This window comes from Ammospiza caudacuta, chromosome 14, assembly GCF_027887145.1.
Source record: "Ammospiza caudacuta isolate bAmmCau1 chromosome 14, bAmmCau1.pri, whole genome shotgun sequence".
Classification (NCBI taxonomy): domain Eukaryota; kingdom Metazoa; phylum Chordata; class Aves; order Passeriformes; family Passerellidae; genus Ammospiza; species Ammospiza caudacuta.
The window spans coordinates 7,610,481-7,631,384 of NC_080606.1; the positions used below are offsets into that span (position 1 = coordinate 7,610,481).

At 39.1% G+C, this 20,904-nt stretch overlaps 1 long non-coding RNA gene across 1 annotated transcript in view; it reads left to right on the top strand.

The window, feature by feature from the left end:
* Positions 1-20,904, top strand: part of LOC131563911 (uncharacterized) — an 81,320-nt gene that overhangs the window by 6,407 nt on the left and 54,009 nt on the right. Inside the window, exon 2 of the long non-coding RNA XR_009275330.1 lies at positions 6,049-6,176. This is a non-coding gene — a long non-coding RNA (uncharacterized LOC131563911). The remainder of the gene's footprint in view (positions 1-6,048; positions 6,177-20,904) is intronic.

The window sequence follows — 20,904 nt, forward strand, 5'->3', positions numbered from 1 at the left end:
TTAAGTGAAAGTGGTTAAAGGTGGTTACAGCCTTTACAGCTTAAATACTGAGTTAAGTAAAAGTTATGTAAGGTGATAGAAAAACAGTAAACACCAGAAGACTGAAATGGATCGTACTTATCACTGGATGATACCAACTCAACCAAGCATGAGACACACAATCTGAATGTAGACAGATAATTGTATTTCTCTAGGCTCTCTCTATTTGATTTTAAAATAAAACTAAAATTTGGTTTCAGACAGTAGAAGTCAGTGGAAAGTGCTCCAGTGGTACTGTGTAGAGCCTGCTTCAAGGTCCTGGGTAAAGACGTTCTTCTCTAGAACAAATTATTTTTCTTCTGCTAATAAGAAAAACAAGGGCAAACAGATTGCAAGATCTTAATGGGCTTTTTTTTCCAGTGGGTTTCGTGCCAAATTCTATCCTCGCATGAGTTCTTGAAACCTCTGATTTCACAGGGACTTTGTGGCTGTAAAAGAATAGATTTCTTGGTCTTCATGTCTAAAAAGCTTCCTTCTGTATAAAGTGCTTTACACATGGAATGGCTGCTGAAGCAAATTGACTAGAATGGCAGTCAATTTTACACTGCTGCCCTCCCACCTGGAAAGCACTTTTGATGCCCTACAGAGAAAAGAAATGGAAGAGGAGGGGTAGACACATGCACATACACACAGAGAGAAAAGATGCTTGCAAGGAAGGCTTTAAAAAGTGAGCAAAAATGAACTAGTGCTGTCTGCTCTCTGTCCTACATTTTTGCCATACTGATCTGGAGAGGTGTTTCTGCAGGGTGGAGCAACTCCAGTGAATGCACATTGAGCCAAATTCAGTTCTTATCTGCATTAGGACATTACCCTCAAATAGCTTTGCTTAAGGCCTAGAGTATTCCCAAGTTACATCTAGGGAAAGTGAAGATTTCACTTTTAAGTCTGTTTCTAAAAGATGCATACCTGCCTAAGGCCTTCCTATATTGTAGTTTTTAGGGACATATTTTGTACTGAAGTTAATTTGGCATATTTCTGCTGAGTATATTACTGTTATATCAGTTTTACATCAGTGGAGTTTCTAGTCCCACATCATCAAACCAATCTACAAGCTTTAACAAATATTGACCAGATGTCTTTGAAAGTAAAATTATATCTTCTATGAAGAAGGGTCCTGACAGCTCTGACCAGCAGTATTCATGAAGCTTTGACTGTAAAAGTCTATTCTAGAAAATAATCTTCAGCATATGTGGTCAAACAGAAGTGCTGCTAATGCAGCAGCTATGTTAGAGAGTGAGAACAGGAGTGATAGGAGACCATGCCAGGAAAATATGTTGATTATGCAAGGTCTCTATCTTTTGCAACAAGAATGGTGTAGTGATATGACATAAGATTGAACAGCTGTTTCTCTGAACATTTGAGAGTTTTTGGAATATATTTTAAGAATGTCTTCTGTGTCTAAAAGGCAGCCTATTTGGGGCTGTTCTTGAATACTCTGATTTTTTTTTCAGGAATGTAACAGAAAGGGATACACACAATATAATGACTCCAAATGTTACCCCATCTAGAAAAAGTCTATTTTCAAGGATCTTATCTGATTTCAAGAGCTCAAGAAAAATTTTAAACCCCTTCTCAGAATTTCACATCATTATGGGAAGCCTTCTTGAATTTATTTTCAGATAAATTTTCTTCTTTTACATATACTAAAGCTGTTTGAGTACTGGTTATGGTGACAGCCTTTGTAGTGTTATCTTTGATTTTCATTTTTCATCTGAAAAAGTTTTTTTTGATAGTGTCTCTAAGGAGCTGTTCCTCTTTACAAATGTTGATTCTGTGTTCCTCATTGGTTGAAGATAATGAGCAGATTCTCAGATATGGTAAATTGTCATTGTTCCATCAACTCCTATGCTGACTTGGACAATCTGATTGACTAACTGTAATAACATACATTTTTTCTGATCAGTAGCAATCTTACATTAAAAAATTGTGAGATTTATATCATCAAAGCATTAGAGTTATATATTATCTTTAGAAGAACACTAATTTGTATGTTTATTTTCATTCATAAGGAAATGTATAATCAATTCTTTCTACTCTGTTCAATTTAATTAGGTAAATGTCTGGATCTATATTAATTATGTCTAAATCTTTAATTTTATTAGTCAGATATGATCTAAACATTGCAGAATCTTGTTCATTGGAACATCTATTTAATGAAACTTCTTGTTACTGAAAACTTGGACTATGTGTCCCAGTATGCATAATATGTATTGAGAATTCATTATTTATGGGTAGGATCTCCCCTTCTGATCAGGGTTATAGGAGTTAAAAACATTTTACACACAAAGTATTCTATTCTCTCTGAGTTCTGCCCTGAATTGAGTGTTCTTTAATTTTTAGTCAATAATGAAATTATTTAGTATCTGTCATGTTCCTTGTTTTTCATTTGATTCCTCTTCTATTCCTTGTCACCTGTTCATCAGTCAGTACCAGAACCTGGCCTTCAAATTGCAAAGTCAGTATTTTACTAAAATCTTTGGCAAACTAAATGGAGATCTACAAGAACACTGCTACTTGCATCAGTGGCAACTGCTAACGTGCAAGTCATTTCTGTCCATGTGGATCATACCAAAGAAATTCAGACATAAGACAGGGTCACATTATACTTTTGAATTCATTTGCTATTTCTGTTTTGTATTTTTCATACCCTTGGTCAACAATTTTAAAGAAAGTGATACGTGTATGATTTCAGAAGTTGCACAGCTCATTACCTGCAATATAGCTGACGATCTGATTTCAGAGACTTTTTTCTTAAGTTAGCAGATTTTTAGCACAGCCTAAGACACTTCAGGCCCCAGACGTGAGAAGGAATAAAAGAATGAGAGCACTCTTGCCTGCTCCTATTCTGGGGCTCCCCGAGGAGCAGCAGTTATCCTTGAAAGCTTCTGTGCTAATGCAGCCACTGGTATGAGGAGGAGCCTGCTCAGCTGCCCCAGGCACAGCAGAGTGAAGGCAGGCTTTCAGAAATGCAGGCAGATAAGGCAAAGGAAAGGTGCTGGCAGTGATGCTTATCTTAAATTTTAGAGTTCATAAACTCAAAAAAACACTCCAACCTGAGTGGATGTTGTAACTGATGTACACTTTCCAGAAATCTATCTAAACTAAAACCACTGAGTTCAATGCAGCTCTAACAAGGACTCACTGAAGCCAGGTCAGGCTTGCTTGAGAAAGCAAAAGAATTTCAGTAGACTTGTGCCTTATGAAAGCAGGGAGCAAACTGTAAACAATCAATTTTCAATCTGCAGCTGAATTAACTAGGAAAATACAGTTTGCCAGGGATGGGCTCTCCTGAATCCAGGCTTGTCACTGAAAGAGGCTCTTTCTCAGAGGACAAGCACCCGCAGAGTTAAGGGAGAATGGGTTTGTGGCTGGCCACGTGAGCTTTGGCTAAAATACCAGTTCAAGCACAGAAGCCTGACCTATGACTTTTTCTGTGAGTGTTTTTGAGGCAAAGTCACGCATATTCTGCAATGAATGGAACCTGAAATGTAGAGGCTCAGCATTGCTACTAGCAGTGAAGTGCCTGACTATAAATAGTGTATTTCGGTCGATTTTAATCCTGAGAAACAGCATTCATCTCATGACAGCCCCCTCTCTTCTTTTTTCTCCTTATGTAAACTGCTTCCTTAGAGATCAATTCAAACAGATACACAAACACATTAACTTCCTAAGTAATAATTATGGCAATGTAAACAATATAGCAAGTGATGGAACATGTTAAGAAATATATACATCTTCATCAAATGCTGAGATTTGTAATAACCTGCTCTGACTACACTTTCATTGTAGTCATTCATTGTAGTCTCACCTGTTTTACCTGTTGCTTTTTTACTGTCATAAAATTGCAAACTACAATTATGCTTTGGTCTTCAGCCATGCCATGTTATACCACACATACTGAAGGCATGGCACATGAGCAGAGCCCAGTCCATCTGCATATTTGCACATGTCTGCTTTTAAACATGTAAGCTTTGTGCTGACTTGCAGCCTACCTTCTCAGATGATGTCTTAACCTCTTTGCTTGACTGTGCTCTGAGTTTATGAAATTTGTCTTCTGGTGAGAAAAGAAACTGAAGACTTGGGTGACATTCACACATCTGTTGTGCAAATACTGCCTGTACCTGTGAGCTGCCTGTGCTATTGGAACTCCTGCCTTGATATCAATGTCTTTTTAGGTGCCCTTGCTGAGAAGCAACTTAGAAATTGTAAGGTAGTGCTATTGAAACCAAAAATACATAAATTGGGTGTCTTGTCAGCTGATACCTCTTGCTTTAATGCCAATAAAGGCTGCTGACACGTGTGGTCGCAGCGAGGAGGCTCTGCAGTGTGAATGGAGCAGCTGCTGCTGATCAGGGAGGGAAATCAATGACTCAGCATTCATCAGAAGCATCCTCCTGCTGGTCATCACTGCCAAGTGCCAACTCATCGATTTTCCTCCCTGCTAGGCGAAGACTGCTCTATTTTCTTTACAGCAAGCTCTAAAATGTTTCCAGTGCACTGTGTGCAGCTGTCAGCTCCCATTGGTGGCTCTCAGTAGGAGCACCCCAACACATGAATTGCATTGGGGCTGGGGCATAAATCTCAAATTTGCCCAATGTAGTTTTTTCAAAGTGCCTGAAGCTCAGCATGTGTGAATCTACAAATCACCCTATCTGCCCCAATCAGCACAAATGAGGTGTCCTGCTTGCCATAAGCTCACTAAATATTTTTTCTTGTGAAGTGGCAAATGGAACACAATATGCATGGCTCACAGATTCACAGCCACTGAAACAAATCCAACAGCATGCAGTTGTCATCAAGAAATATGTCTAGGAAAGCCTCTCTAGCCACATAGCTTCGGCACAGCATGTGAGTACCAGCCAGTCCTTGGATATTCAGCCAAAGAGATTGCCATATATAGTGCACATGAGGAGTGCTGCCCTTTGATTTCTCCTTTTAAAAGAAGTCATCCTTGCAGCTGTTCTCCATTGTCCCTCAGTCTTGAATATCTTCTTTATTTAAAGGGACTCTGGAAATCAAAAATAGAGTCAGAAAGGGGTCTTTGTCTGCCAGCATTAAAATCTTGTGAGTCATGTTTTCTGAAATCTTTCATAAAATTCAGTCAGAATTCAGCTCACAGCTTCAACTTCAGAAATGCTGTGAAGGTGACTACAAACAATGATATTCATTTACAATTTGAAAAACTCATTTACCCCAAAATGTGTGATATATTCACATACATCTCTTTTCCGTTTCCTTTACAAAGAGCAACAGAATTGTGGCATTGAACAATAAAGCTTGAAAGCTTTCAGTTCCATTCTGTTTTGAAAATGCAAATGAGACAAGTTCTAAAATCTGCAACCCAGCTTCTACTTGCTGATTTATATCTAAGAAATGGCATGTTTACTAGAATACCTACTGAAACAGAAGATTTACTTAAAACCAGTTTCTCACTTTATTAGAATTACAAATGTTTTCAGACCTGTAACATCGCTGTACTCTTCAGAAACAAGGAAATATGCAAATAAGTTTTTTATAATAGCTGCTGCTTGCTATGTTTGTAAAACAATTATATTTACCAGTTAATTGACCTTGTGTGCACAATAGGGACAAAAATAAAGAAATTATGCATGAAAATTCAGAGTAGCACTGAATTGGATTGGTTTGGAAAAATGTATTAACTGTTAATTTTCAAAAATAGCAAGCAATTAATTGCTGCTGTAATGAACATTTCTGTTTTACTCTGGCAACCATGCTATGTTAACATAATACATTGCAAGTCAAGGCAGACCCCTTGATTGCAGTGTTTGTGCTGCAGTAAGTACAGCTTTGGTTTCATGTTAAATTTTCATCTGAAATGTTCTTACAGGAATGCAGATGTTGTCCTATTTGTTGGTCTTGTTAAGATCTCTGTCATGTGAGTGCCAGTGCATGTAGTAACACCTAATAAATTATGTAAAGTGTTGCAGTGTACTGCACTTGTATGACCATTTCAATATACTGTAATTGTTTTCTGCACTTCCCCCACAGGTTAGTCTGGCTTCCAGCAGAGGCAGAAGTGAATAACAAGCCAATCAACATGCAAAATATTGAACAGAGCAGCTCAGCACAGAGCCATCAGCCAAACGTGAGATTAGCGTGTGGCTGCAGACAGGACGGTGAGTCTACGCTCGGCTTCCTGAGCCTCGCACGTCTCTCCCTGTATTTTCTGAATCACATTTCTGTTGTTTGCTGGTCAAATTGAGCTATTCCTCATGTCAGCACTGATGATTAATACAGTGACAGAAGTAGGGCCAGATTGTGTTTGTTGCCAAGTACCAGTGAGGGTCTTCATTTTGCCTGTTTGGAGTTTTGGAACTTATCCCAGGGGGATAGGTGTGAGCCCCCAGTCTTGATCTGGGATGGGAAAAGCAGGTACTGTGGGAATATGGCCTGGTGATGCTGACTGGCCTACTGACCCTACTCTGACATGCAAAGGCACTTGGTCTGGCTTTACCTGAGGAGGTGTGATCCCATTACAGCGTGTGATTCCATGCCCTGCTGGGACATTCCCTTTTACTTCAATAAATTTGGCTTGAGGACCCCATTGTCCAAAGACATTTAGTTTGTGGCTCGAGGAGTTTTCTGTTGAGCAAACCCAGGTCTGTTATTTACAGTGGTTCTTGGAGGACTTTGGAAGGCTTTTGGAAGGCGTTCTGGCCTTTGCCTTTCGAGCCCACTGAGTGAGAACCTGCTTTTATAAGGAAGCTCTTCTGTCTAGTGGGAAGATCTGGCACTGGCAACTGAGCTGAGGCCACTGGGCTCCCTGTGGATGGACCAAACTTCAGAGATTTTAGAGGGTGGCAAATTTCAGCCTGTGGAGTGTTTGACCAGTGATTTGAAAATGAAAACCTCTGAATTGCATCACGAATCCTCTGAGGCATCCAGCACTTTTTTTTTTGATTCAACATGTTTTTAACTCAATTTTGTAGCCTTTTTGAAATTCACATTAGCTACCATAAGACTAGATGGATGACTGCCCATAATTTGGCTCAGCTCTCAGTAGTCAGGTATCTACAAGTTGGGAAGCATGGATTTTTGCCTGTGTAGGTTGGTTCCTTTCTATGAAACAAGTAGAATGTTTTTGCTGTATCTTTTCCAGAAATGAATATTTTAAAATCCTCCTCTAGTGCCAGAACACCCTTATGAAAGCAGCTAACCTGTGCTAATGATTGTTTAAGAATAAAATGGAAAAAAAAACGAGCACAGGAACTCATCTTCCCTGAATTTATGGCATTGCAGTCCTTCCCATGGCAACACAGATAGTCAGATGGTTCAGTAGCAAAGTACAAGCAGGAAGACAAGGCAAACAATGACAGAGAGGGGGGGAAAAAAAGGGAAAGAAAGCAATGTGATTTTCTATCTATTAGACTAGCTTTCTATTAGACTAGCTTGTCTAAAACATATACAGAAAGCCCTTTAATATCCCATTATACTGTATACTGAAGCATTCAGGTCTAATACCATTACTGATAAAGAAACCAAAAGCATATTTACAGAGACTGAATGTCTATAAAGAGCAGATCAAGCAAGTCTCTTGAGAGAAGAAACTCCCATATCAGATTATTGTGTGAAAAAAATAGCATGCTCATCTCAATTACAGCACCAATTTGGTTTATTTAAAAAGGAAGTAATTCTGGGTTTATATCATAAAATCACCTTTTTTTAAGCCTGTAAACATCCAATAAATTAAATTTTTAGATAAGATCCATTTTGCAAAAAGCTATTTATGAAAAGCTTCAAATAATAATTAGAGAGGATTTAATAACCTAATCACTGACTAATGCTAGCACACAGTAAGTACACTGAATTAGATCCTTTTGTGGAGTTACTGTTTTACCTCATCTCATTTGGCAGCTTATTATACAATGTAAGTTGCTCAAGCCTATAATCCCTAGACCAGTGAAGGTATGTAGCAGAAAAATTCTGATTGTAGTCTCTTGAGTTAGTAAGTAAAAAATCTTTGAAAATGTTTGTCAAGATAACAGTCTAGCTGAACCTAATGCAAAAGCAAAATACAGTGTTATACTGTAAATTTATGAATGTTAACATCTGAAACATAAAAGGAAGTTATGCTGCTTAGCATAAACATAGATTTAATATTCCATGCTATACTGGCATTATTTAAGCTTTTCTTTTAAAACTATGTGTGTATTTTGGCTTATGTTAACTGCAGTGCCCTGCTAAATGTTGCAGGTATTCTACTAAAGTTAATATGAGTCCTTTTGTTTATTTTAATGCACTTTGACCCAGACTCTGGAATTAATTTAATTCCTAGTCATCCAATTTACCTCTGAATAAAAATAAGTGAAATGGCACCCTGAGCCTGGCAAAAGAGAGAGGGGGAGGGATGATGGCCCAAAATCAGAAGCATAACACAGTACAAGTTATATCCCTTAGAACTAAAACTACCCCTTTACTACTTAAATCTTTTCTAGTGAGATTTAATTTAATTTTTAAGAACTTCAGGGCAGGTTAATGAAGGTCTACTGACATAATAGACAAGATATTTAAAATGGGTCAAACCAAAACCCTGGACAGGCCATTGCAATACTTGGGGAGTTTAAAATCCTGAACCAAACTTCTTGTGTTAAAAATGCTTGGCCATGGTTGCTCTTAGCATTGATGCTCTCAGTGGTCACTCCTCAGTGTTCTGCCACATCTGTCTGCTGGTCAAAGCACCAGACACACAACACTGAAACACAGCACACCAGGGCAGCAGCACACCCTGGACACAGTCAAGGTGCATTTCACTGTGTGTACTGAAATGTAGGAGAGCACTGAAGTTAAGAGAAGGCTGGAGAGGAAAAATACAAATACAATCAAGCAGAGCTGTGCATATATATGCAGATTAGGGAACAGATCCTTCATATTGGAACTGTCCTCAAGGAAGAAAAAGATTAAATACTGTCAGATCAACAATGTGACCACTTCCATAGATACTCTTCTGGTGCCATTGAAAAGTTTCCACTGAAGCTAACTATAATGATACAGTCACAAAGATCTGGCTCTTAACAGCTCCAAGTGGTGTGTGCCCTTCAAATTCCACCTGAAGGGCAATCAGGTACCCATTATGAGAAAGTGAAAAATGAGAGAGGATTTTTAGGTTTTGAACAAAAGAATTTTAAAATGTGTGTGTGTGTATATATGCCTGACAGAAAGTTAGCCCTTAAAACCCTATGTAATTGCATGCATTATATTTGTGGAAGTGTCTTATTGCCACTGCATTGCTATTAAAATGCAAAGCAAGTGCAAGCATGTCATGTTTATTAAACTACTAAAAAAAAGTTCTGACAGTGTTATGACTTCAGTTTTCAGAGCATATAAATGGGCAGGGCAAAAAAGGGGAAGGAATCAGAAACCAAACTCTTGGTTCACTCTTTCATGCCTCATTGGAACATGCAGGGTGGAATATGTAGTCTTTTGAGATCTGCAATAATAATCTTAAGATTTAGAGTAAATGATCTCAAAGTACATCGCAAATTTAACAGTTTGACATCAACTTAAGCACAAGATGACTGCAGCTATAGCTGAGATTTCCTAGGCAAAAGGCTTACAGCAAGAGAAGAACATGTTCTTTTTTTTCCCCTAAGAAAAGGCAAAGGAATCATAGGTGTGCAGGGTGTAATTATGCAGGCTGAAATGAGGCCAGTTCACTACAGCTAATTCTTTAATCTTTACAAAAAGTGCTGCAGATGATTAGATTGTCAGTATCATCTGCAAGGTGGCAGCTCTGGTAGCTTATCCAACAGTGTCCAGTTTTCAGAGCATGGGATAAATCTAGGCAGGGCAACATGGAGCATTTGCCCTTATTTTTTTGTGACCCCACGTTCCACATCAGTGGAGCTGGAGATCCAGTGCCTTCACATTCATGCTTTCAGCTTAAAGTTTCTATTTATTGAATCAGCCCTTCCATTATCATCATTTATGTTCTATTCATACAACATTTCTATCTATTGTAGTACCTCTTCTCAGGATTTAAATAACTCTGGCACTGAATAGCTTGTGCAATCTGAACAAATAGTCTTAAACTATCAGAATAGCTTTATCTAAAACATACTTACAAACAGATTAAAGGAAGAACATTGTTTATGTTCTTTTTGTGTTTTGTAAGAGTTATGCAGGAATAGAGATACTCAGCATTGAGTACTTTCTGGCAACTGACAGATGCAGTCCCAGCAGATGAAGAAAATTGCTATGACTTCAAAATGAACTCTCTCTGCATGTTCTGGAAATGTTCTCCACTGTCCAGTTAATTACATAGCTTTGGTTTTTTTATTATATGTAAGATGTTGCTGAAGACCTGATAACCTTAGGCTTATTTTAACTTCTAGCTGTTCTGGGTAACATCCTTTACTTCAGCTCTTTCTTTCACAATCTTCAGCCAGTCAGATGTTGCCAATCCAGCATCATATCCAGATTTTTAACTTGAAAAACTGCATTGCTACCATTTCTTTGCATCAGAACTGTTGGTTGTTGTGCAACATCTCAAATTGTTTTGAGATCATGAGATAAAAATAAACCATTGGGAATCCAGCAGAGATTAAGCCAGTAACCACACATAATTCTTGCACTCTGAAGATTCCATTGCAGATGCAGTTTTTGAGAGAATGTACAAGAAAAATGATGTTTTTAAACTAAAGCTAGGCTCAAAATTGGAAGCTCCTCTTCAAAAAGCATAGGTCTACTGTGTTAGGCGAGTTTTCTAGAAAAGAGTGGACATGGGGAGAATATGAGTGTCCACAAGAACCTCCTCAAAGTCTCTTCTTTTCCTCAACAGCTCTAGGAGAGCTGAGAAGGGGATCTGGTCAATGCGAGCAGTGGTAGAAGGCACTTCAACTTGTTTTCTCAGATCCCAGTAGAGTAGAAGGTGCAATATATCTCTCCCTCTCCTTGTGTTTGGCTAAAGATGTCATCCAGAATTTTGCTGGAAAAGTAAAATGGGAAGCACTAGTGCCTATAGTCTTTGCTATAATGTGTAATGACCCAAGTTGCATGAGCTATGGCAAGCCCTTGCTTTCAGTAGGTGTGGAGAAAGGGAATGAAGAGCAGCTGCTGTTTAGGCATGTTTTACAATTACATTAGTTTTGTTTCAATTTCAAAGTGCATATTGCATGTTGAGTTGTGATGAATATATATTCAAGACAGGAATGTTTCATTCATACCTTTCGTATTTTAGGTAGAAGTTCAAAATGGATCATCAGAAATTACTTTTCCAAACCTGTTGGTTTGTAGGCTTCTGACAATGCAATTCTCAATCCATTTGAACCCCCTCTTTCTTTCCTTGCACTATTTTGCTGTGTGCTTCTCTGCATTCTGAAATGTTTCCTTTAAGAAATTATACACTTTTACCTTGAAGATCTTCCTGAAGATGGTTCATAGCGTGTAGGAAGTCCAAGTCTGTGTGGAAAGGCGAGCCCATTTAGCAACTTATGAGTAGGACAGAGGCATTTTTATTGTTTAATCTTTCCTTGGAAAGGTGGTAAGGCTGGCCAAACAGTGCAGCTGCCTTGGCTCTAAACCTGATATGGCACTAGTACTATAAGGAAGAGTATATATCAGGACAAACCTGGTTTATGGTATCTAACACTTGTGTTATTCAAAAGCACAAGAATTCCTTCTTGCATCTCCTATTATGAAGTTGTACCGTAATAAGTTGATGCAGGCTGTGCACACCTTCCCTCTCTGGTCAGAGAACAAAGGTTTCCAATTCCCAGGAGTGTTCAGAATGGAGCCTTGCTAACCCTCTTTGCTTCTTGCTGTAGAGCTCTCGTGTCTGTGCTTTGGTGGTGTGTGATAATGTAAGGAGGGATGTAGGAACACTCCTTCCCTGGCTCTCTGGAAGCAGGCTGGCAGTATTCAATCCTTATTACATTAAGATGATTCAAGGCTGAGAATACTGATGCCACCCTTCCCCCAGCACTCTGCAGACACACACAGACACATGCACACAGAGTATTATCTCCGTTTGCCTTACTAATGTCATTGTGCAGTATTCCATTTTCCTCTCTCTTCTTGTCCCCAGGGTCTGTAACAAACCCCTGCTGGACCTTTTATCCACCCACTAAGTCCAGATTAATTTATTATACTCCATCTAGTTTTTGAACTGTTCCTTCTAAATGTGTGATGGGGCTTAGGGCTGTGCAAAGGGGATTCAAGGATAAGGGGAGAAAACATCCTCAGGCTGTAGCTTACAGTGAAAGGTTGTGTTACAGTATGAGCACCTCTACTATAATTATGCATAGCCATGGAAGATGATGCAGGAGGAATGACTGATTAGAGCTCATATTTAGCTAAATTAACATCTCAAGTCCATTTTTTTTTGTGTAAATCTGAGTTCATCATAATCTAAAAGCAAATATTTGCCTTTAATATCTCTTATTTATGCACAGAATACAGTGTACTCTTCATTTCCTTCTTAATTATTATTATTTTTTTAAACAGCTTCCAGGCAGAAAGTCAAAGCCTGCTGTGTTTTATATTATACTCTGCAACTCATTTTCCTGGGTTTTTTTTAATAAAACATCTCATTAATCCATGTAATCTGAATACTGTCTGTTTAAATTCAACATGCTAGTGAAAGAACTGAATGAAAATGCAGCTAATTTGTTATACCTATGAAAGTAAAAGGTAGGTAAAAAATATATAGACATAAAAAGTTGAATGCTTTATGCCCAGTGTGTGAATAGTGACTGAAAACAAATAATAAGGGTAGCTATGAGTAGAAAATGTCTGAAAAAAAGGTCTTGAGTGAAGTGAAAATTATGCTCATTGTTGCCATCTCATTTTTGCTCATTGCATAGCATGAGCTGGGGCTGATGAGCTTGTATTGGTTCCAATAAAATTGCTATTTCTTTTCTATTTGTGGGAAGTCTCAATATGAGGTTTTTGCAGGATTCTGATAAAAAGAAAGCTTCTAAGCAACCCAACCCTCTTTATCTTGGGTTGAACACCATGGATGACTAGTTGTGTTAGAAGGTTCTTTTTCTTTATCTCTGTCTGACTCAGCATCTTTCTCTGGGGAAAATACAAACAAGAGGAGCTGGGGCCAATCATGTATTTAGAAATTGTGTAACTTCAGGTGGCAAAGTCTGTAATAAAAGAAGGGAATTAGAAAAGAGTGCCTTTGGATGAATTATCACCAGCACAATTTTTAATGGAATGTTTGTCAGGCTTTTGCATGAAATACCAGCAGCTCTTTAACATCTTTAAAATTATTACCTAGACAATTTCCAGTAATGATGAAGTTTAAAATTGATGTAGGAAATATTACTATAGTAAAAGTAAAGAGATGCCTCCAAATGGTAATGTACAAACTCTCACAAGGGAAAGCTTACTTGCATATGAAACTTTCCCAGTAGAAACATTATAAATCATACATAAGTCAGAGTATGAATGAGGAAAAGAAAAATAACTATCAAGATAAAGTTTAGAATTACATAGTGTTCATGGTTTGGCACAGACAAATGCAAAGAGAACATATTTGTTAAGCACGGTCAGCAGAAACTTGGCATCTCATGATATCTGAGTGGAAGCCTGGGAGTCCTGGTTTTTTGAGAAATGTATTGGATCCATTTCTTTGCCCTCTTTTACACCTGCACCAAAATCGGTCATGACACATCACTGCTAATGGAGAGTCGGGAACATTTTTTTTCCTCAGGAAATCTGACCTTTGAGGCAGAGTGACTTTTGCATGGTCTTGCTTTTAACTATTTTTGCAATTTAGCCTACCAAAACAAAAAAGGATGTGTGGCTTCCCCTCTGGCTTGGGGTTGGTCATTCGCATTTAGATCCCAGCATGAAATCTCAGCCCTGTTGCACCAGTGGCAAAATTCCAAATGACTTAAACAGGAGCAGCAGCATTCTGATCCCCATTTCGTTAACTTCCAGGAACCGTTTGTTCTTGGTGGTGACTTTTTGCACTGCAAAAACAAATGGGCACATTTTAAACTACCTAGAAATCTCAATGGTACCAAATCAGTCAGATTTTTTCCATATCTAGTTTGAAACCACACTATGGCTGCATTCCTGTACCCAGGATCACTTTGTATTTGTGTTTTACAGAACAGTGAGAGGAAGATTATCTCCATCCTTCTTACAGAGTTTCATAAATTACATGCTGACATTAGATAGAGCAGGTGCCAAAGCAAGGACATGAGTGACGTGGGAAAATCAAATAAAAATAAAATAAATTACATTTAGCAGGGAAGCTTGGGCTACATTTTCTCAATAAAACCACTCTCATTGAGAAGCAGCTAGAGCCATGCTAAGTTCTGCTGTGGAAGTACAAGTGGGGCCTTGAACTTGGTTGGCTCATGGGCAGTAACACAAATGGAACTGGAGACTGCATCCGTTTTCCAGGAAATACATACATATTTATACTGTAGCACTTTTTATTAAGACTCAACTCAAAAAACATCCACAAGATCATAAAAGCAGCTACTAGTCAGGACTGCAGCTGCCCAGATTAGATTCTGTTACAGTTGAACCCAAAATGACTAATGTAATATTCTTCTTCATAGGAAAGCTTTCTATAAGACAACAATGTAAATAAAGCTTTACCATGTAGTTTAATTTTTAAATCACCACCAAATCATGCAGAGTTGTCATAGAAGTAGCTACAAAAATCTTTATTGTAGGTGCTTCCATATTTCAGTCTCACCATATCTCACTATTGGCTACAAGCTGCCTTCATCTCTGATATGTTTCATGGCATGGGAGTTGGAAGATGTCAGTCACCTGGCAAGGTGGCTCCACGTGGAGCCTCCAGAAGAGATTGCAGAGGACACCAGAACTGTCGTTCAAAAGGTCCCTGTTTAATTTACACAAGGACAGAGGAGTGAATACTAGGCTATTTACAAATTCAGCTGTGCCCTATTTCAGTGTGAGACAAAGTCACATTGCATAAAGGTAATGCTGTGTGCCTGATTCAGGCATATCTGACAGTTTCCACTTCTCTATTCTCAGCTTGCTTTGGTGTAAAGCAAATGTTTTACAGGGGTTTGGGTTGTGTGCTCTGCCAGCACACTGCTTGGCCAAGCACAGCAAAGCTGGTAATTCCCCTACAGTGAGGGTGTATCCTCTTTTTATATGGGGAGCAGGGTGGCAGTTTCCTGGTCTTTAAAGCCCTGCAAGAACAGCTGGCCAAGGCTGTAAAAAGGCAGAGGTGCTGGGAATCAGCTGTGGTCTGTTCCCAGCTGGCAGACTGAGCAGGCTGCCTGCCTGGATGGGTGAGGGGGTTCTGGACTGGGAGCTTTAGCAGAGAGAAGGCAGAGGAAGGCTCTACAGACCAGGATTTCTGGTGCTGGAAAGAGCTGAGTATTTCTGTCTAACTTGCAGAAGATAAGTAGCCTTGGCAATTGTGTCCTGTTCTTGGGCTGAAAATAACAGCTTGTTCTAGAGGTTTTTTACAGGAGAATGCTGGTAGCTGTCCCTGCTTGGTCAGCTTAGGCATAGTTGTTAGGTATCTTTGGGTAATTTTGTTATTCTTCTTTTGCAAAGGCAAAGATTCAGCTGTTTTCTTAAATGTTTGCTGGCAGAGGTTTTTGGAGTTTTTCCACTGCATAAATGGAGAAAGCCCTTACAGTGGGTCACCATAGCTATTGGCACTGCAGACAGTGCTGCAGGTCAGTCCTGTGTGGTGATTTGTCTCTCCCTTGACTTGAAAAGAAAAGAAGGGGAATCCTAAAACACACTGAATTTACTGGATTTCAGGTGGAAATGCACTGTGAGAGCTTTTATGTAACAAGACTTGGAAAGTGTAGTTTTAGATAAAAAATGTAACTTGTCTTCCTTTGCTTAACTTATATTTACCTTGACTTAGTAGATTTGGGTCTCTGTCTATTACTAGCAATTTTGGTGGCAGTAAATGTCCTTTGGTGCCAAGCACTAGTAACAGAAAATCACATTTCTGTAAAAGTAGTATAGATAAACTGTGGGGCAATGGGTTTAGTTCCTCAAAATAGGGCTGCTATATCTTTCCTGTTGTACTCTCTGGCATGGCTCAGTCTGCCTTTGGGTAGGGTATGCAGATCAGTAGGGGAAAAACTTCAGGAGAGTTCTCTAATAAAAGTCATGAGATAAGGAGGATGCTTTTGCAAGTGAGGACTGTTGTTATTCTTTCTGCCAATTGTTGTAGATTAATTCATGTAGCAACACTTTCAATTTTGGAATTCAAATTCAAATAATACTGTTTTTCCAGTTATTGTGCTCTTGTTAATGACTAAGGCTTTGTCTGAGCCTGAGAATTTATTTATGACTTTGACCTGCTTTGAGCCCCGGTTTACTTGGAGTCAGACTGATGATTGCAGGCAGACTATACCTTTTTAATTCAGCTGACAATCTGAATTCTCAAAGTAGATTGTTTGAAGTCTTCAACAAATATTTACTAAATGTTTGCCATTTGTGTGGGTAGAAAGGCCCTAGGAAAAAACACTGAGATGAGCACAAAAGCTGCAGTGCACAATAATGAATGAAGACAAAGCAACGTGACTTTAGTGGACAAATCTGTGCATCTGTTTGAAAGGAAAAGTCTGAAGAGGGTCACCAGTCCTACTGGCAGTCCGTACAGAGTAACTGTTCTCCTTCTCTATCCTACATAAAAGTTCCTGAAACTGGTCACACAGAACAGAAATTTTCAGTGTTTACATCCAGGACCAACTGGACAGATGTGTTCAGGGAGGGTTGCTGTTGCTGATGTGATGTGAGGGATAAACACAGCTCCAGCAGCTATTCCTGACTAAACAGGAAACAGTCAAAGCCAGGCCAGCTCTGTGCTTTGTTCTTCTGCAATGTGTCACCTTTACTGAGCATAAAAGTGAGTCAGATATTGAATGTCATTTTTGAAATTACTTAGGTTTCTGTTAGAACAGAAATGCAAGTTTGTAGAAAATGTAGAAGTTTATCCATGTGCACACACATTATCTTTTAACATGTTTGAAGCTCTATTTTCAGAAGCCTACCTCAAGTGTCCCTAATGCAGAGTCTTGCAAATAATGCTGTAAGGCACAGTTGTTTACTAATAATAGATATTCTGGGCAAAGCTGTTTGAAGTGCTGCTTTACAGTCATCTGCTGAATTGAAAAATCCTTTGCAAACAACGTTTTTACATTTCAAGGTAACAGTTAAATTATCTAGACTTGGAATCCCACACTCAAAATTCCTCTTTACACTGGCACAGGGAATACATATTTTAAGCGCATCCAGTAAAATACATATTTTAAATTATATTTTACAGTTCAGTGGTTTCTCTAACCTGAAGATCCCAAGGTGCTTCTCAGATGGAGGTGAAGTTAGCTTAAGAAGAGTCCTGTGAGCACAATTATTCCCACTTTGCATACAGAGAAAATGAGCAATGAAAACGGATGGTTTGTTGAAGGTTGCACACAGGTGCTGGCAGTAAGAATAGAACCTGCACTTCTTGCCTCCCACTCCTGTGCTTTAACTATAAAGCTGCTATTAGGCTTTCCACATCATCCTGTGATTGAGTAGCTTTCATTGTATCAGTGGAGATTCAGGAATTCTGAGCTAATTAATGCTCTGGCACTTTTCAAACCCTCAGCTGCTCTTTACCTTTGATGGTTCCATAGGGCTCGCTGACTTGCAGTGATGTGTCTCTGAAGAGACAACAAAGAAAGGCAAATAAAGGATGGGGATTCACTAACCTTGTCTCACAAAGGTAGGGGCTGTAGTCAGAAACATTTGCTTAGGTTTTATTGGCTCCTTATTCTTTTTAAACAGAGGATGTAAAAGCTTCTAAGAGCTGTCATGTTAAAATCTGATAATTTGAAAGTTCTTCTTTATCACTGCTGGCTGCACTGCTCTTCCACTGATTACAGTAAATCACCTGAATTCTCTTTTAAAACCCTGCTTTTTCTATGAGATCAAATTAAAACCCATGATTCCTATATATGCCACAAGGAGTCCAGTATTACAAATACTCTGCCAGCTGTTCTTCTAAATAATTAGGGAGGGACGTAAGCTGGAACTGGTCTGGATCAACACATCCCAGAAGTTTGGGTTAAATTTTTTTGGTTGAAATTTGGTGACCCACTGTGTGTAGAGTTAACTCTTTCAGCTTTTCTGGTAGTAAGAAGATTAATTGTTAAGACAACAAACTGGCTAAGCTATTAAGAGTGATGAATTTTGGAGCAAGTCATTTTTTCAGTCCAATTAACAGCACATGGCCTGTCAGTAATGGTTGAGCATCAAGAACCAGTAAGTTGCAAACAACCAGGAGGACTTAAATACATTCATCATAAACTTGTAATGTCATCTCAATTCCCACTGTTACTCTTGATCTCTCTTCACATGGCAAAGGTTTATGTTTTGTTTATGTTTTACTTTGGTATTTTAATATGTTCCAAAAACCCTAAAGTGGGTCATGAATATGTATATACCCAAAATATGTAACTTACCATGTTAGAAACAAAATATACAAAACACAAGTTCGTTTTAAAACTATTTTTCTTTTGTGTCAAGCAAAATCATACAAATATGTTTTTCAAACCAGATCTCTAAATGTGACTTTAAAACTATCAATACATATACATCCCTGCAGTAACTAAATGCTCTGAGTGATTAAAAAAAAATGTCAAAAAATCTATGAACAAAACAGTGTGAGGAACAGAGGGATGAAATAACTTTGCAGTGTTAATAGGGTTTAATGTGTGAAGCATTAAGCACTGCTGTAGCACTCATAAAGGAGCACAGCTAATGCTTAAACTTGTTTGACATCAGAGCCTTTTTACTACTTATATTCCAACATATTTACAAATTGAGAAGAGGCTTGTTGAATCTTGTTCCACGATAGACTTCTGAAGTATTCAGGCTGGCAGTTTTCAATTACTTCATCTTGGCTGGGATTCAAAGCAGGCCGGCACACGGGGAGGGAGGGAGAGAGGGATTCAGCTGGACCAGCTGAAACACAAGGGGATAGCGCATGGGCTTAAAGGGGAAGAGCCCAAAGTCTGGGCTCTTCTTGACATACATCATTAACTATTAATAGAGATTCATTATTTTGTGGATTTGTCACAATTGGCTCTTAGGACAGGGTGTCTACATGCTTTACTAATTATCCCTAACCTGCTTGGAGGCACGTTTGTGAATGCCAGTCATTTACTGCCAATTTACATACTTGGGGGAGGGGACTGGGGAGAGAGATTCATGATATAAAAACAGGTTAGAGTTAGAGCATTAATGTTTCCCTCCAGCTCACCCTGTGCCATGGCTTGACACGTCCATGTCTGTCCTGAATAAACCCAACCACTTGCATCCTTCAAAAGTGACAGGAAAGCTGAACAATTTCATCAAGATTAATTCCTGGGAATAATGTCAGTCATTTTAGGGGTGTTTTTAGAGAATGAAATTATATATTTATGATACAGTCCTGATTGACTATTTTATGTGAAATGTCAGTGTTTTCTCTTTGCATAACGCACCTTGCAGTGTGTCAGGAAGAATATTCCTAAGGGACTCCATAAGGGAACACGGACCTCCTGTTTGAATGCATATTCATTTATTGTATTCCTTGCCTTGAGGTTTCAAGGAACTTGTTTTCACCCAGCAAGAGGGTAGGCAAAGCTCAGAGTATGGGTGTCGGGGTAGTGGCATTAGCCACCCATGGCTATGTGGGGTGTCTTTCCTGACTGTGCTGTGCCATCATCCCTGCACTGCCGTGCTTTGTCATCATTAGGTGGGTGGCTGCTGTGGCAAGATGCTTCTGTTCAATGAATCAATTGTAAATGAATGTTAGGTTTCTGCAGGGGAAAATTTCTAGCCTCCTTCTGTGACTTCCCACCCCCAAACTTTCTCTTCCTAGTCTCCTCTGACATGCTGCAAAAAATTTATGAAAATCAAATACTTTAATTGTAAAACTGCCACTTAATTGACAACACACAGGATTTACTTAGTGCTCAGCTCCTAGAGATCATTTATTTAGCATTCCTCTTTTTTTGTTCTCTTTCTCCATCTTACCAAGCACATTTAATATTGAAACACATGCCACAATGTTTATGAGATAAATGTCAGCCTCATAGTGAGCTTTAAAGATGTTGTTGGAAAATTTCAGACTTTTTCAAATTTTTTTTATTCAGGGCAGGGTTCTTTGGTCAGCTTAGGTCTAGTAGCCCTAACATGGAGGGCAGTGAGTTCTTCCTGCAGCACAGAGTTCTCCTGTGGTACCTGTCAGTACCAGCTGCCCCTTCCCAGACCCAGCAGTACAAGGAAGGGTTCTGCTGTATGCAGTCTTCAGGCTCCTGAAGATTTCACATTTGACCCTTGCAGCTCTTATTAAGGATGCTGCTGCTCCAAAATATCAGCCTTTAAGCTCCTCACAAGTGCTCTTGTCAAATGTACTGCAGCCTGAAAGTGATTTTAGCATGACTGGAGAAAATGTTCTGTCTCCTCTTTGTGAGGGCACAGTGAAGAGGATGCTCTGTGGGCAGTCACTGCAGTGGGGCTGCTGCTGGTTTGGGGACGTCTGCAGCATGCCTGTAACTGATAAAGGGGATTCATTGCTTTTCCAGAGCAGCTCCTACATGGATCTAGGCTGAGCACAGTACAGAAATGCCCCCTGATGAAGGAGTAGTTTGTCTCATTTGCTGGATGCAGAAGAGGCAGTGTCCCATCATGTAGGTCTATATCATACATGTCATGAGAATGTTTATAGGGACATGGGTGCTGCAGAGGATCCCTGTACTGTGGGAAGACTTTGCCCTCCAGATCAGAAGTGGAATAAGTACAAAAAAAACCCCAAAAACAAACAAACCCAGAAAAAATCAAAGTGCAAAACAATCCCAAAACATCCCCAGGCTGGAGTGAAGCCTGGCAAGACAGAGTTTGTGCAGA